Here is a 13,621-nt window from a genome sequence, read left to right on the forward strand (position 1 = left end):
GAGTATGTTGCAGGTATGACATCGTTTGTGAATGGCTGGGACATAATCCATCAAAGAAGTGTAACATAATACACTGAGCAAAAAATTAGAATCTGCCTTGCTGTGAGAGAGCTGAGATGCAGTGAATAGCAGCATTGGTCCCTGTGATGTCCCACTGCCCCTGTCGTGGGGAAGCGAGGTAGGGACTAATATTCCTGGCCAAAGAGCGTGCCATGGAATGTTCTGTAGGGCACCGCGCCGAGTCCTCCAACAGCCGTCTGAGGGGGTCATTACTAATCTCCTTTAACAGAAAGGAAATTGGGTTCATTGATAGGTGAGGTCACCAGCCAAGGTCACAGAGCTGGCGAGCAGAGCCAGGGTGAAGACCCCAGCTTTCCTTCTTTGACTTCAGCCAGCTGCAGACTCAAAGCAGTGTAGTCAAAAGCACAAGAGTGTGGACTCCACGTGTTGTGTGTCTCATACTGTGTAAAAGGTGCCCAGTGAATATGTGTCACATAAAGACCTTTCGTTCTACTTTAAATTTCCTGAGTGGTCTCATAAACCTGATTGTACCCCATGAACCATTAGATTCAGGAAGCCGTGTCCTTTCCCAAGAGCTACAAGTTAGAATCCAGTTTACACATGAAGGCTATCATAGGTGTAGTTAAGAATGTAGGACTCAGAAAATACACATATAGCTCAGGAAGTTCCACTGTAGGAGGGAGGGCCTCTGGTTCGCATGAGAGATGAATAGTAGGGAGAACAGCAGTGCCGAGTTACTCCCACTAATGGGTGGCTGACTTGGGAGTGGGCCAGTGCTGTAAACATTTAAAGAAAACAAGCCTTAAAGTACTGTCTGCAAAATCGCTTCCTAATCTGGGAAATGAAAGTAAGCGTGTCAGATGCACAAAGCAGCTAAGTGATCACCAGCTGATGCAATCTGGGTAAGTGGCAACGGCAGGATTTGAAACCGGGTCCGCTGTTTTCCAGAAACACACATACAGTCCGTCTCACCATCCTTTGTCGGGCAGCACGATGCACCCAGTCGTGCTGGCAGTTCTCTCCGGTTCCCACTGTGGGAAGGGAAAACCCCGTCTCCTGCAGGCCCCCGGCCATCCCTGTTCGCAATTCACCCCTCGCTTTCAGAGTTACCCACAAAGGACCTTCAGAGCTCACAGGGCTATCGCCGGGGGTCAGAAGACTCACCCAGGCAAGTCACAGGCCTGATGCACGACAGCATGGTGTAACCATGGTGGGGGGGAAATGTGTTCCCAGCCCGGGGCAAACAAACCACAAACCACTGAAACTGAAATCAGTGGAGGGAAAAACTAGATGGGGAGAAGAAGGCCTTTTATTGCTTGCAAGAATCCTGACTCCATTTGTCCCCTCCCGTTCACCCGTGTCTCCCCGTCCTGGCTGCGCTAAGGGGAGAGCAGCTTCTCTGCACCCCTTGGAAACACGTAGTGATATGGAGATGGACTAAGGCCAGGCGAGAGATTCTGGAAACATCGCAATTTTACCCACACATGTATATGCCAAAATGATAGGAGAAAGTTGAGAGAAGCAAAATTCAGGGCATGCTGGAGGGAGGAAGAAATTGAGGACCACAACTTAGAGAATAAAAACCAAAGACAGTATCACATGCATGTAACATAATGTAAAGACAAGTAAACCATATAAGACATGCAAAAAGAGGGAATAGTGTTTCGGAGGTAGCATCAGTATTAAAATTTGGTACACATTAAATTTGTATAGCTATTTAACTCCTTTGACCCTTAAAACAGCCCTGTGCTAGGTATTATAAAAAGCAATTGATAAGCTCTAAGCTGGAACATAGACCATAGTCTTTTTGAGCCTTTTTTACTCCATCTTTATGTAAGCCAGATGATGATGGAATTCACCCTGTCCCTTAAAATGTGGCCACAGAGGTGCAGTGCCGAAATCCCCTGCACCATTGGAAGTCTAGTGGCTTTGCTAGAATTTGAGTGCCCCCACTGAACTCCCCATGTAATTGACTCTCAGCTCTTCCATTTCTCTCTCTCTGTCCTGCATCAACCCAGACAGGGAACACAGCCACCTTTTATTCATCTCAGAATCACTCAAGAAAGGCATCTGTGTATGTAGCAGTTGCTACCAAAGTTTCAGGGGACTCAAATCCTTTTCTTTATGATTGTGGTAAAATATTGTCTTACTGTTTTGCAGAGGAACAATACCAATAGAATATATGTAGACATAGAGAGAGTTGTTATTAATGGATTGCTCACCCAGTTACAGAGGCTGAGAAGTCGCACGATCTGCCATCTGCTACTGGGGTTCCAGGAAGGCCAGGGTCCAAGCCTGAAGGCCTGAGAACCAGGGGAGGCAAGGGGACAAGTCCTAGTCTGAGGCTGGAGGCCCCAAAACAAGGAGAACTGACGTCCAAGGGCAGGAGAAGGTGACTGTCCCAGCTCATGGAAGAGAGAATGAATTTACTCTTCCTCCAACATTCTGAACCCTGTGTTGCATGCAGGCCCTCAATGGATTGTATGGTGTCCACAGGCCAAGTTGAGGGCGAGCTTGCTCAGTCTACCCATTCAAATGCTAATCTCTTCCAGAAACACCCACACAGACAAGCCCAGAAATCATGTTTTACCAGTTCCTGGGCATCTCTTAGCCCAGTCAAGCTGACACATAAAATGAACCATCCAAGTTTACATAACACACGAGTTACCATTTTAACCATTTGAAAGTAGACAATTCAGTGGCATTGAGTGTATCCATAATGTTGCACAAGCACCGTCACGATCAAATGGGTTTACGTCACAGAGGTTTGAAGTGGTATCAGAGAGCCCTTTCTTACAAGGCATTTGGCCACCCACAATGCGGCTTGAGGTCTCCATAAACACAAACTACTTTCCCTTCTTCTCCTTTTCTCCTGTTTTTTGTGTAGAACAATTTAGTCTCCACCTGCCAGTCCCCAGCCTATCTTAGCATATCAGATAACTCACTAATGTGCTCTGCAGGAATAAAGGATCCTTCATGCCGCGGTTCATTCTTCAGTAGAACAGAGCAACTAACAGAAGGCTGGTGTTTCAGGCCTCCTTTCTGCTTTTAACCAGACTCCACAAGTGAGAAGAAGCTGGAAAGGGGGTTGATCTCCTGGTGGCTATGATGGCAGAAATATTAATCACCAGTCTAGGCTTAAGACAGAAAGTTGTGGCTAACAATTTCTAAAATATAAAAGCTGGAATACATTCTCTGAACCATGGAGCTAGGAGTGAAACCAAGCCAGACCTCAGCGTGAGTTCAGATTGACCTAATGGGTCCATTTATGAAGGTGAATCCAAGAGGCTATAATTGGCTCAAGCCTGAACTCAAAGCTCAAGCCTTTCCAACCATCCCCTCACCTTCCAAAATGGGTTGATGACCTTTCTCTGTGTGCTCTGGAGAGTCAAAATTTTGCTCTGTCTTAGGACGTAGAAAATTAACCCAAAACTAAAATAAAGTGGGATGGTTTTCTTATTGAACTTTAAGCCTCTGTGATCTAGCAGCAATGCTAATTCCATCATAAATGGCAGTTCTCGACCGGAGACATTCCCTATACCCCAGAGACATCTGACAATGTCTGGACACGTTTTTGGCTGTCAAAACTGGGACAGGAACTGCTACTAGCATTTAGGATGCAGAGACCAAAGGATGCTGCTAAACGCCTCACATTGCACAGCACAAAACCCCACAATAAAGAGCTCTCTGGTCTAACGTGTCAGTAGCAGTTGAGAAACCTTATCTTAAATGTTATTCATCTGGCAAATACAAATTAAGCACTGTGTATGCTTCATGCCTTGTGCCTATTTCCTTACCGTGATTATTTTTGTGATAATAGACAGCACCCAGTGAGCACTAAGAGGTATAGGGTTCTATGTTAATTCTTCACATATATAATATTATCTTCTATAATCTTCACAAGAGTTCTGTAAAGTCACCACCTCAAATGGTACAATGGAAGCTCAGATGGGTTGAGTAACTTTCCTCAGGCAAGACAGCATCTGACTTGTGTTTCCTGATTTGTAACAATTGCATACAATTGCCTGCCAGATAAAGAGCAATTGGGAATCACGGTATATACTTCGCAGGGCTATTATAGAGATTGTTTGTGTTCCCTCGTTGCTTGTAAATAATGACTCCACAAATAGTGTAGGCTTTCAGGATAGATCTTGAGAATGACCTTTGTTTGAGAGTGACCTTTTAGAAATGCTAGATGGTCACTGGAGGTAAAAGAGAAGCCCAGAAGTCTAAAGAGGGGCCATCGTCAGAGGGGATCTCGATGCCAAATCACTACCCAGGAATGGTGAACTTTGTTGAGGACCCTGTGCGGGGAGAGTGAGTGTGTGTGAGGGTGTGTGTGGGTGTGTGTTGGGACAGAAGAACACTGAGAGAGAATCCTGGTAGATGTTGTTGATGACGACAGCCTGGACCCACTGATAGAAGACACACCTCCATTTCTTAGAATTTCAATCCACCCCTTTCTGTAAATGTTTCTACTTCTTCACCTAGGTGAAGACTACTCTGTGCCTTCTCATTTTACCAGGATCCTCTGAAAAGGAGTAAATGTGTGAAGATCTTAGGGGTAAGGATGGTGCGAAGAAATGAGAAGAAACCAGGAAGTCTGGGAATCCCATTAGACTGTGATGTGGGTCTGACTCCAAGTGAAGGAGAGAGGGAAGGATAGTTGAGTGGGAGCATCTTAGACTTCTGTACAATATAAGGAATGTTTCAGAGGGCTACTGAAGAGGCCTCAAGTCAGAGCCAGCTATCAGAGGAGTCTCACGTTTCCTTGGAATGGGCCTGCCTTCGTATCACTGCTACACCCACTACGGGCTAGGAGCAGCCCAGTGGAAGTGTGGCCCTGGCACAAATGCAACAGTGGAATTCAGTGCATGGCAGCTGGGCCCTTGGTCAGCTACCCTCCCTATGGCTTAATGTTTAAGGGGAGCATCTCAGGGCTGCCATACTAGGTACTTTTCAATGTTTAACAAAACATACACAAATCCTCTGCCTTCAACTCAACTAGATATGCATATATTCAAACACATGTCCTTTGATCAAATAGCATGTCACTTGCCTGCCCTCTGAACTGCACTTGAGCATCAATCTGTGGTACCAGCTTAAAACCAAGGAGTTAATCAGCTGATCTCCCACTCCACCCTACCTCCCTCCACAGAGTCCCATTATTTCATTTTGTTCACTATTAAAACCCGTATCTCAGCTTTGATTGTCTGGCCCTCCTGTTTCTGTAGCCACCAGCCCCGGGATCATAAGCCATAAACACCGTAATCATGTGTGAACAATATGTCTGTGAGGTGAGCTCCAAGCAGAGGAGGCGGTCCGATCGTCATCCTTCTGTAATGGTCCCACACGTCCTCCCCACGGAGCGCAGATGATGGGAGGACAAGCACGAGCTGCCGGACCCTGGCCAGCCAGCTGGGAGTCCTTTGGCGGGACCTGAAACAGTAACCCAGCAGGGCAGATGGAGGCGAGGGGCTCTCGGGATCCTACCTGGGCGCTCCGTAGGTGGCTGCAGGGCACTTGACTCAGAGCCAAGAGAGGCACCTGGCTCCAAGCTGGCACGGAGCCAGTTTCAGAGGGTAAGCTTGTTGTGCATGACAGTGTCTGGACTCGGTTCATGCTTTACTGTTGTGCGTCTCTTTAAAACTAATTCCTCAGTGAAAGATGTTTGAAACCTAAGCCTCTCCATCCTCCCTCCCTATTTTATTTTCAGTCGCAGGCACTTGTTTCTGCTGTGAATCAGGGAGGGTCCTGCTTGCAAGCAAATCCCTGAGCAATGCCAGGTACAGCTGTTGAAATACGGATGCTACCCCCAGGTCTGGAAAAAACTAAGGAAAGAGCAAACCTGTCCATCCTCCTGAGTATCCACGGCAGCACCTAGAGCAGGAAATGAAGAAGGGCTGGTTCTTCAAAAATGTAAGAACTGTCTTCCAAACATGTACATGGGCTAGCGTGGTGGTTCTCAACACGTGGACCCCAGGCGAGCCAGACCAGATCACCTGGAGATTCATCAAATGCACGTTTCTGACGCACCCATCCCTGCTGGATCAGAAACCCTGCGTGGGACGCTGCGCTACTTTGAACAAGCTCTTCAATGACTCTGATCATCACTAAGTTTGAGAATCCCTGCTCTAGAATGACTGTTTTTCCACCAATGACTAAACTACAGGACAGTTTGTTTAGTTATGTAGTAATCCTAGCAATGCCTTATCACGGTGTAGGATAAGTGTAGGAGGTTGTAATGGTAAATAAAGAGACATGGGCCTTGTTCCCATGTGCTTATCTCCTACCGAAGAGAACTGATATTAATGAAATAAACACGCAATCATGTGTACAGGCCCCCATTGTTTAAGGTCCTTTAATAAAATGTACAGACCTTATCCAGGATGGGCAATTAGGAAGAGCTTCAGGGAGGAAGTGGTACTAGGGTTGGGGAGTGAAGGGCACTGAGGTGTTATGGTGGCAGACTTTGGAATGGAGATAGCTTTTCAGGCAAAGGAAACCACCTATGTCAAAGCCTTGCTTCTGGGTGAAGGTGACTCATTTAAGGAACTGACGGAAGATCAGGGTGGCTGGGGTGCAGAGATCAGAGGGAAGAGAATTATGAGACAGGATGCGTTAAAGAGACTTGGAACCCTGGTAATTGTTGCTCTTCATTACAAGACCCCCGGCATCCACTGAAAAGTTTGAAGACATGCAGACGACATGCACAGCTCAGCATTTGGAGAAATCCCACTCCGGTTGATGTGTGGAGAATGGACTGAGAAGGGACAAGGATGGAAAGTCCAGTGGAGTGTCCAGGCCAGAGATGGGGTAGGGGAGACCAGGGAGGTGGAGGAGGAGATTTAGAGACATGGCAGGAACTGGGAGATATTGGGAAGAAGACATCACAAGTCTTGGGGCAAGGGAGACAAAAATGTCCCCAGTGACTGCTCTTTGTGGGGTACCTAGCTAGAGGAATGGGGATACCATTCAATGATGTCACATCTCTGAAAAGTATCAGGTTTGGGATGGGGTTGGGCATGAAACACAAAGAATTAAGCTTTTAAAATGCTGAGTTTTACCTGTCCTTGAGACCCAGACGTGTAAGCCTGAAGTAGGATCTCTGAGAAAAGGTTTGAGTTTGGGCTGTAGACATCAAAACGTCAAGTGGCTCACACATCAATGTCTCAGGGCTGACGCATACCAAGTAAGTGTGTAAAGAGAAGACAGTAGGTTTCAGGATCTGTCCTAGAGGGACCGAAGTAAGCATGACTCATGTAGGGCAGCAGTTCAATAAAGGCTTGTACAACACCATGAGGAGGAAAGAAGGGAAAGAGAGAAAAGGAGGAAAAAATAAGAGTAGAGCACAATGCATTGGGATAAAACTCTGCCTCTGCCATCTGAAGGAGTTCCTTACTCCTTCCAAGCCTCAATTCTGTCATCTATAAAGTGGGGCAAAAGGAGTCCATACCCCATACAAATATTGCAACGATTATATGATGTTAACATTTTGTGCACAGCAAATGCTCAAAAGACCTTAGAGATCATGGCCCTGTGCAAGGCACAAGAAAGACTCTTAATATTACTTAAGGGATTATTACATAAATAAATCATTGATGGAAAAATCTTATTAATCTCCCTTCTCACAGAATTATTTTTCTGAGATCCAATTTATAGCATTGGAATGGGGGAATGGGGAAGGGAGTGTGTTTTGAGTTTTGTGTTCCATTCAGTAAACTGAGGCATTCTTTTCTCACTAAATACATTGGAAAAATCTGATGCATATTTAAAGCACAAACCACACTCTTTGCTACGTTACTGTCCTCTAGGGAAGTATTACCCTGTATTATATATATCAGGATGGATTATACCAATTGCTCCATCTGATCTTACAGTACACAACCTCGTCACTTTTAAAAATCTGTATTATTTTGGAAGGTCCCATCTCATTCAGAACTATCATCACTAATGCAGTTTTCCTATAAAATTAAAAAGCAATTATCAGGACTTGTAAAAGACTCCAAAGTGGCTGGACAGATGCCTGTGTTTCTAGAAGGTGACCTGGGACCTGCTTTTTAACAATAAAGAAAGCCAGAATTGTCGCCAGAAGGCACACTTTAAAAATGACTCATGGCATTATTACACCTTTGGATAGAAATCAGTATATTCCTAGGATCAATTGAAGAAATTTTGCTTTCTGTTCACTTAGCCCTCTGAGAATATAGGAACAGTATACCATGAATGCCATATTCTAAAATACGATGAGGATTATTAACTCCGAAGATGTCCCTGGCCAACAACCATGAGCTGTCTTTACCTTGAAGGAAGTCTCAGAACCAGGTATATTGCCTGAAATCTCATAAATTACAGGATATATTCCTAATGAACGATGCAATCAGACAGGGTGTTTATCAAGACTCCATAAGCCTCTCTCTAGAGATTCATGCACCATCCCTCTTAAACACACCTCTCTTTACATTTTAACTGTTGTGAAATAAGATGTGCAATTAATAAAATCTTAGAAAAAATGATAACAAGAAGAATATACAATAATTAGAATTTAGTAGGTGCCTACTTTGCACCGGGAACCATGCTAAGCATTTGTACCCATTAGTACCCTGGAGGCTGCAGAGAGCCTTCCTGACTCCAGACCAGGCTCTTCAGATGAAGCATAAGAACTCTTCCTCCTTGTTGAAAAAGGAAGTCAAGGAAGATCATATATAGATAAATAAAGGTAGATATGAAAATGTTAGATGTGAAACAAAAATCAAACATTAGGTTTCATTATTGTTATTGCTAAGGAATAAGAAAAATGATAAAAATAGAAAATCTAGGACAGTAGAAATTTTGGAAACTGAGTCCAATTGTTTCTGTGCCATCCTCATGACTTCGTTTTTTTTTTTTTTGCAAAATCCGTGTCCCTCCATGTCGTCACATAACTCAATTCACTTTACAAACTTCAAAATGATTTTATCTAATGTGGACAGATTAAAAGCTTAAAACATTAGGCCATAAACAGTTTTAGAAGTTCTGTGTGCCCCTGGGAACTTTCTGGGGTGCCTGCGATGTTCCGCATGCCCCGCGCTGGAGACTCGGTTTGGATGACAGGGAATGTGGGGAGGAAGACAAAGGAAAGCCAACAATGGCTTCCAGACACGGTGGCTCCAGACCTCTCATCTCCAGCATCTTTTTTCAACATCCCAAGGAATCCCCATAGGGCATGACTGGGTTGCCTGGGAAACTTTGGTCTGCATGAACTGACCACATGTCATCCCATGACATATGGAAAGGCCCGTTAGCTCCACCAAGGACCTGTCACACACATGTCACCCTGTCTGAACACTTCATGCACAGTGAGCTCTGGATTTAAAATTCAAAAAGATATCTGTCAGGAAGAGAAGGTATCACAAGAGAAAGTGCGAAATGTTCTACATTCAACAGTGGATTTGAGGACATGTGACACTGTGGTCTTATATATACAGGCAAAAAAATAGGCAGCAAAGCCCAAATGTTTGGTTTCAAATAAAGGAAACATCTAGCCAGTTCTGCCCCAGTGTCTTCTCAGTGGTCCAATTAATCAAATCAGAATAGATCCAGAAATGGTAGTCACTTGCCAAGTCTACAGAAAAATATGTCTGATTCTGATTATTAAATAAACAACTGCCCAAAAAGGAAGTATTATGGAGAAAAACAAACATTTTCTTCCCCTGAAATGTAGCATTTGAACTTCTCCCATGAGCTGCTGGTAGAAAAAGACTATGCTAGCTGGAAATTGAGGCTCTATCAAATCCTATTTTATATCAAACATAAGATACCAAAATGTCTAAACTGCCTCTTAAAATTTTAAGTGTTATTGCTTTGTCTTACTTTTAAAGAAAATAATTATGACATATTCTTGGATGTTAAAGGTTTGGGTTATATATTTCTTTACAGAGTTCTATTAGGTTTCTCTTAAATGTTAAAGCTTCAAATAAAATGCTAATTAATTCAATTTTGATTTCATAATCTTTTCATGATTCTTTATGCCATAAACCAGAAGGCTAGTTTAAATAACCTCAAGGCGGCCTTTGTTGGAATAAGAATAGACAGACTTAAAGCAGACTTCCAACCTTAAGGGCTACTTACTTACCTGCAGGAGAATGCCCCAGGCTGCCTCTGTGATCTTTACAGCCATCATATGCAAGGGATAACACTTCACATGATTGTTGGGAATATAAATGAAATCTGAAGTGGGAACTCTCTGTAGTTGGACCAAAAAAAAATTGGCAAGATAATACACCAAGTTCTCCACCAAGCTCTCCTTTTGGGAATGTATGGAGGTGTGGAGGCGTGGGTTGGAGACAGGGGTTCGTACGTGGTGTGATGAGGACTCCCATGTTACATCTTAGATGTTTTCAAAATATTTGAATGCATTAAAGGGAACATGCCTTATGTAGAAATGTCAGTTGATTAAAAAGCCATTTAAGAATAAAAACAGCAAGAAGACACAAGGTGCCCATTGATTCACCCTCTAAACCAGGTGAAAACAAGTGGCATTCAATGCCCGTGTCCCACCCCAGACCTGCTGGCACTCCGCCGAGGGCTGATTTGATTCTAAAGAGAGCTGCACAGTGGAGTAATTGGAATGACAGCACCTCAGATATTCTGGCCCATCCACACCTCAGATTGTCTCATTGAGCAGCTTGATATCCTTGCTTGAAGAATTAAAAAACAGAAAAGAAAAAGAAGAAAATGTAAGTCACTCTGCTTAGCATAACTATGGTCACAATGCTATTACTATTGATCATTAACATTTGTTGAGATTTTACAATGATCTCAGGATGGTGCTGAGTATTTTTTTAATGAACGTTTCCTTTGATGGTTTATACAGCCATTTGAAGAAAGCTTCTCATCCCCATTTGCAGGTCGGAACAATGATACTGAAAAGGTAGTGATCCTGCTTGGCTAATAGACTCACGGAATTCTTAGTACAGGTAGGGATGGTGCGGGTCCTTGAGCACAACCTGTTTCTGAGAAAGAGATTAAGGACTCTTTTCCACAAAGCTATGGTAGATGACCTCCTATTCTTTGCTTAAAAAGCTCCAGTAAGAGGAAATTCAAGATTTATGTGAACAGATCTTTGTGCTGTTGGATAATTCTACTCATTAAAACTTCCTCCTTATATTAAGCAGAAATTGGTTGCTCTATAAAATTGCGGTAAATTTCATAGTTCTTGTATCTGAAAACCCACATAATTAAGTTCTGTTTCCTCTCCCGTATGCTAATGCTCAAAGTATATGAAGACTACGCTTATAATCCTTAATAAATTTGGATGGCTTCTCTGGAGGAGAAATTAGGTTGAGGTAATTTACATTCCTGGACTTCAGATCTCAATTTGGCCATTTGCTAGTCATTTAGTGCAACTTCTTTGAACTCTGAAGCTCAATCTCACCATCTATAAATTGCTGCACGCATGGCCCATGTCAATGGGGGAATAAAATATAAAGCTCCTAGTATAGCATAGTGCCAGGCACACAATAAGAATATAATAATTGTTGGCTTCCTTTTTCCTTTCACTTTTTAGTTGACCTTCCTCAGATTTCTCTCTAGTTTTTCTATGAACCCCTTGAAATGTGAAGCTTCCGTTTAGACACAATACTCCAGATGTAGTCTGATGCACAGGAAGGCAGAAATGTCAGACCTCATTACATAAACACTCTGATTTTTTTTACTTAAATGTCCTCATCATTCCAAAGATCCTTATTTGCCTGGGAAATGCATGAAAAAAATCAGACCTCTTTTCCCTGCTTGCTAACCAGGTCTCCTGTCCGCCATGATAAACGTCCTGATTTTACTATTAGCTCCAAAAGTAAGACCTCCGTTTCTCCCTATTGCATTCCATTTTCAAACACCATTCCTGCTTGTTGATTTCAGTGTCTTGATTCTGTCGTCTAGGCTATTAGCAAGCCCTCCCCATTTTGTGGCAGCTGAAAATGTGATAAGCATACTTTTAACCCAAGTAACTGATAAAAAATGACAAGCAGGACAGAGCCAGAGAGTGATCCCCATGTCACTCTGCGGCAGACCTCCCACCAAGTTGACAAGAAGTCATTAATCAATCTCCTTAGTTTTCCATGATTGTGTTCAGCCGTCCCACCGCCATGTCCAAATCCTACACACACAACTGTCCAGGAAACTTTATCAAATGCTTCTCTGAAACTAGCATGCTTTGTCCCCTGGTCCACCAGCCTCACAGTAAAACCATAAATATCATATGTGGGGTTCTTTGGCACAAAAACACAAATCACATTTGTAAAGGCTCCTCAATATAATAATCGGCACTAGGCTTTTTAGAGAAAAGTATTTCTCTTTAAACAAATTAAGTTACTCCTTTGGTTTCCAGAAGTGACTTAAGAAGATAGTTTCCATTTTAGAACATTAGGTGTTTCTAATCTAAAGACATCGTCCTCCTCTCTAACAAAATTCAAAAGTTATAGAAAATTACACTAATGAATCTTCAGACCCCGGGGATTGTTTTCACAAGCCCTGAAGGAAGATGTCTGCTTTTATATGTGTGATCATTATCTTCTTCCCTATCTAGGAAAGTTTCCGCTTTGCAAAAGTTTATTTGATCTTTCCTTTGCTGTTAGAAGACAGAGCCATAAAACTTCATTTCAGACCAGCAAGGCCGAGGAATGGACATCACATAAACAGTACCTTGTTCTTTTATCAAACAAGTCTTAGCTCTTCTTCCTAATGTCATTTGTAGTTTGTTATCTTTTGAATCATGAAAATTGGTTTACAAAGCTTTTAAAGAAAACTTTCCATTTATACCATTTTAATACAGTCACATTAGGCCAATAACCTGAAGAAATCATTTTTTCTTTATATGTATGTATATTTTCCCTACTGTAATCACTGATATGCTTTGGCATTGGCATTTTTAAGCTATTCCAAAACATATCCTAGTTTGTGCAGCTACATATTCTAGTGGTAACATCCAAGCAAAGTTTGAGATATCAGCTGCCTGGATCATGATGTAGATCTTAATTTTTAAACTTAGTGTTTGTATAAATGTGAAAAAACATCTTGTGTATACTGACAGTCCCCGACTTATGGTGATTCGACTTGCAATTTGTTGACTTTATGGTGATGTGGACTCAATATGCATTCAGTAGAAACATACTTTGGATTTGGAATCAGATCTTTCCCGGGCTGGCGATACGCAGGACGATACTCCCCTGACGCTGGACAGCGGCAGTGAGCCAGGCTCCCAGTCAGCCACGCAATCTAAGGGTCAACAACTGACACACTTACAACCATTCTGTCCCCAGGGAACCATCTTGTTTTTCCCTTTCGGTGCAGTACTCATGAGATAGTCAATGCTTATTATAAAATAGTCTTTGTGTTAGATGATTTTGCCCACCGATAGGCTAAAGTAAGTATTTCGAGCACATTTAAGGTAAGACTAAGCTATGAAGTTTCATAGGTTTGGTGTATTAAGTGCATTTTCAACATCTGATGTTTTCAACTTACAGTGGGTTTATGAGGATGTAGCCCCATTGTAAACTGAGGAAGACTGGTAATAGTAAAGAACTGCTTTTTATCTTTTTGGATTATTTCCTTGATATTAATG

The 13,621-nt window shown here is 42.7% G+C and overlaps 1 long non-coding RNA gene across 1 annotated transcript; it reads right to left on the reverse strand.

Annotated features, from left to right (window-relative positions):
- Window positions 1–6,374: 6,374 nt before the first annotated feature.
- On the reverse strand, window positions 6,375–10,703 carry LOC130681050 (uncharacterized). Its single transcript, XR_008994092.1, has 3 exons — window positions 10,568–10,703; window positions 7,089–7,254; window positions 6,375–6,784 (listed from the first exon to the last, which is right to left on the reverse strand). It is a non-coding gene; the product is annotated as an uncharacterized LOC130681050 (long non-coding RNA).
- Window positions 10,704–13,621: the final 2,918 nt, after the last annotated feature.

This window comes from Manis pentadactyla, chromosome 15, assembly GCF_030020395.1.
Source record: "Manis pentadactyla isolate mManPen7 chromosome 15, mManPen7.hap1, whole genome shotgun sequence".
In the NCBI taxonomy this organism is placed as follows: domain Eukaryota; kingdom Metazoa; phylum Chordata; class Mammalia; order Pholidota; family Manidae; genus Manis; species Manis pentadactyla.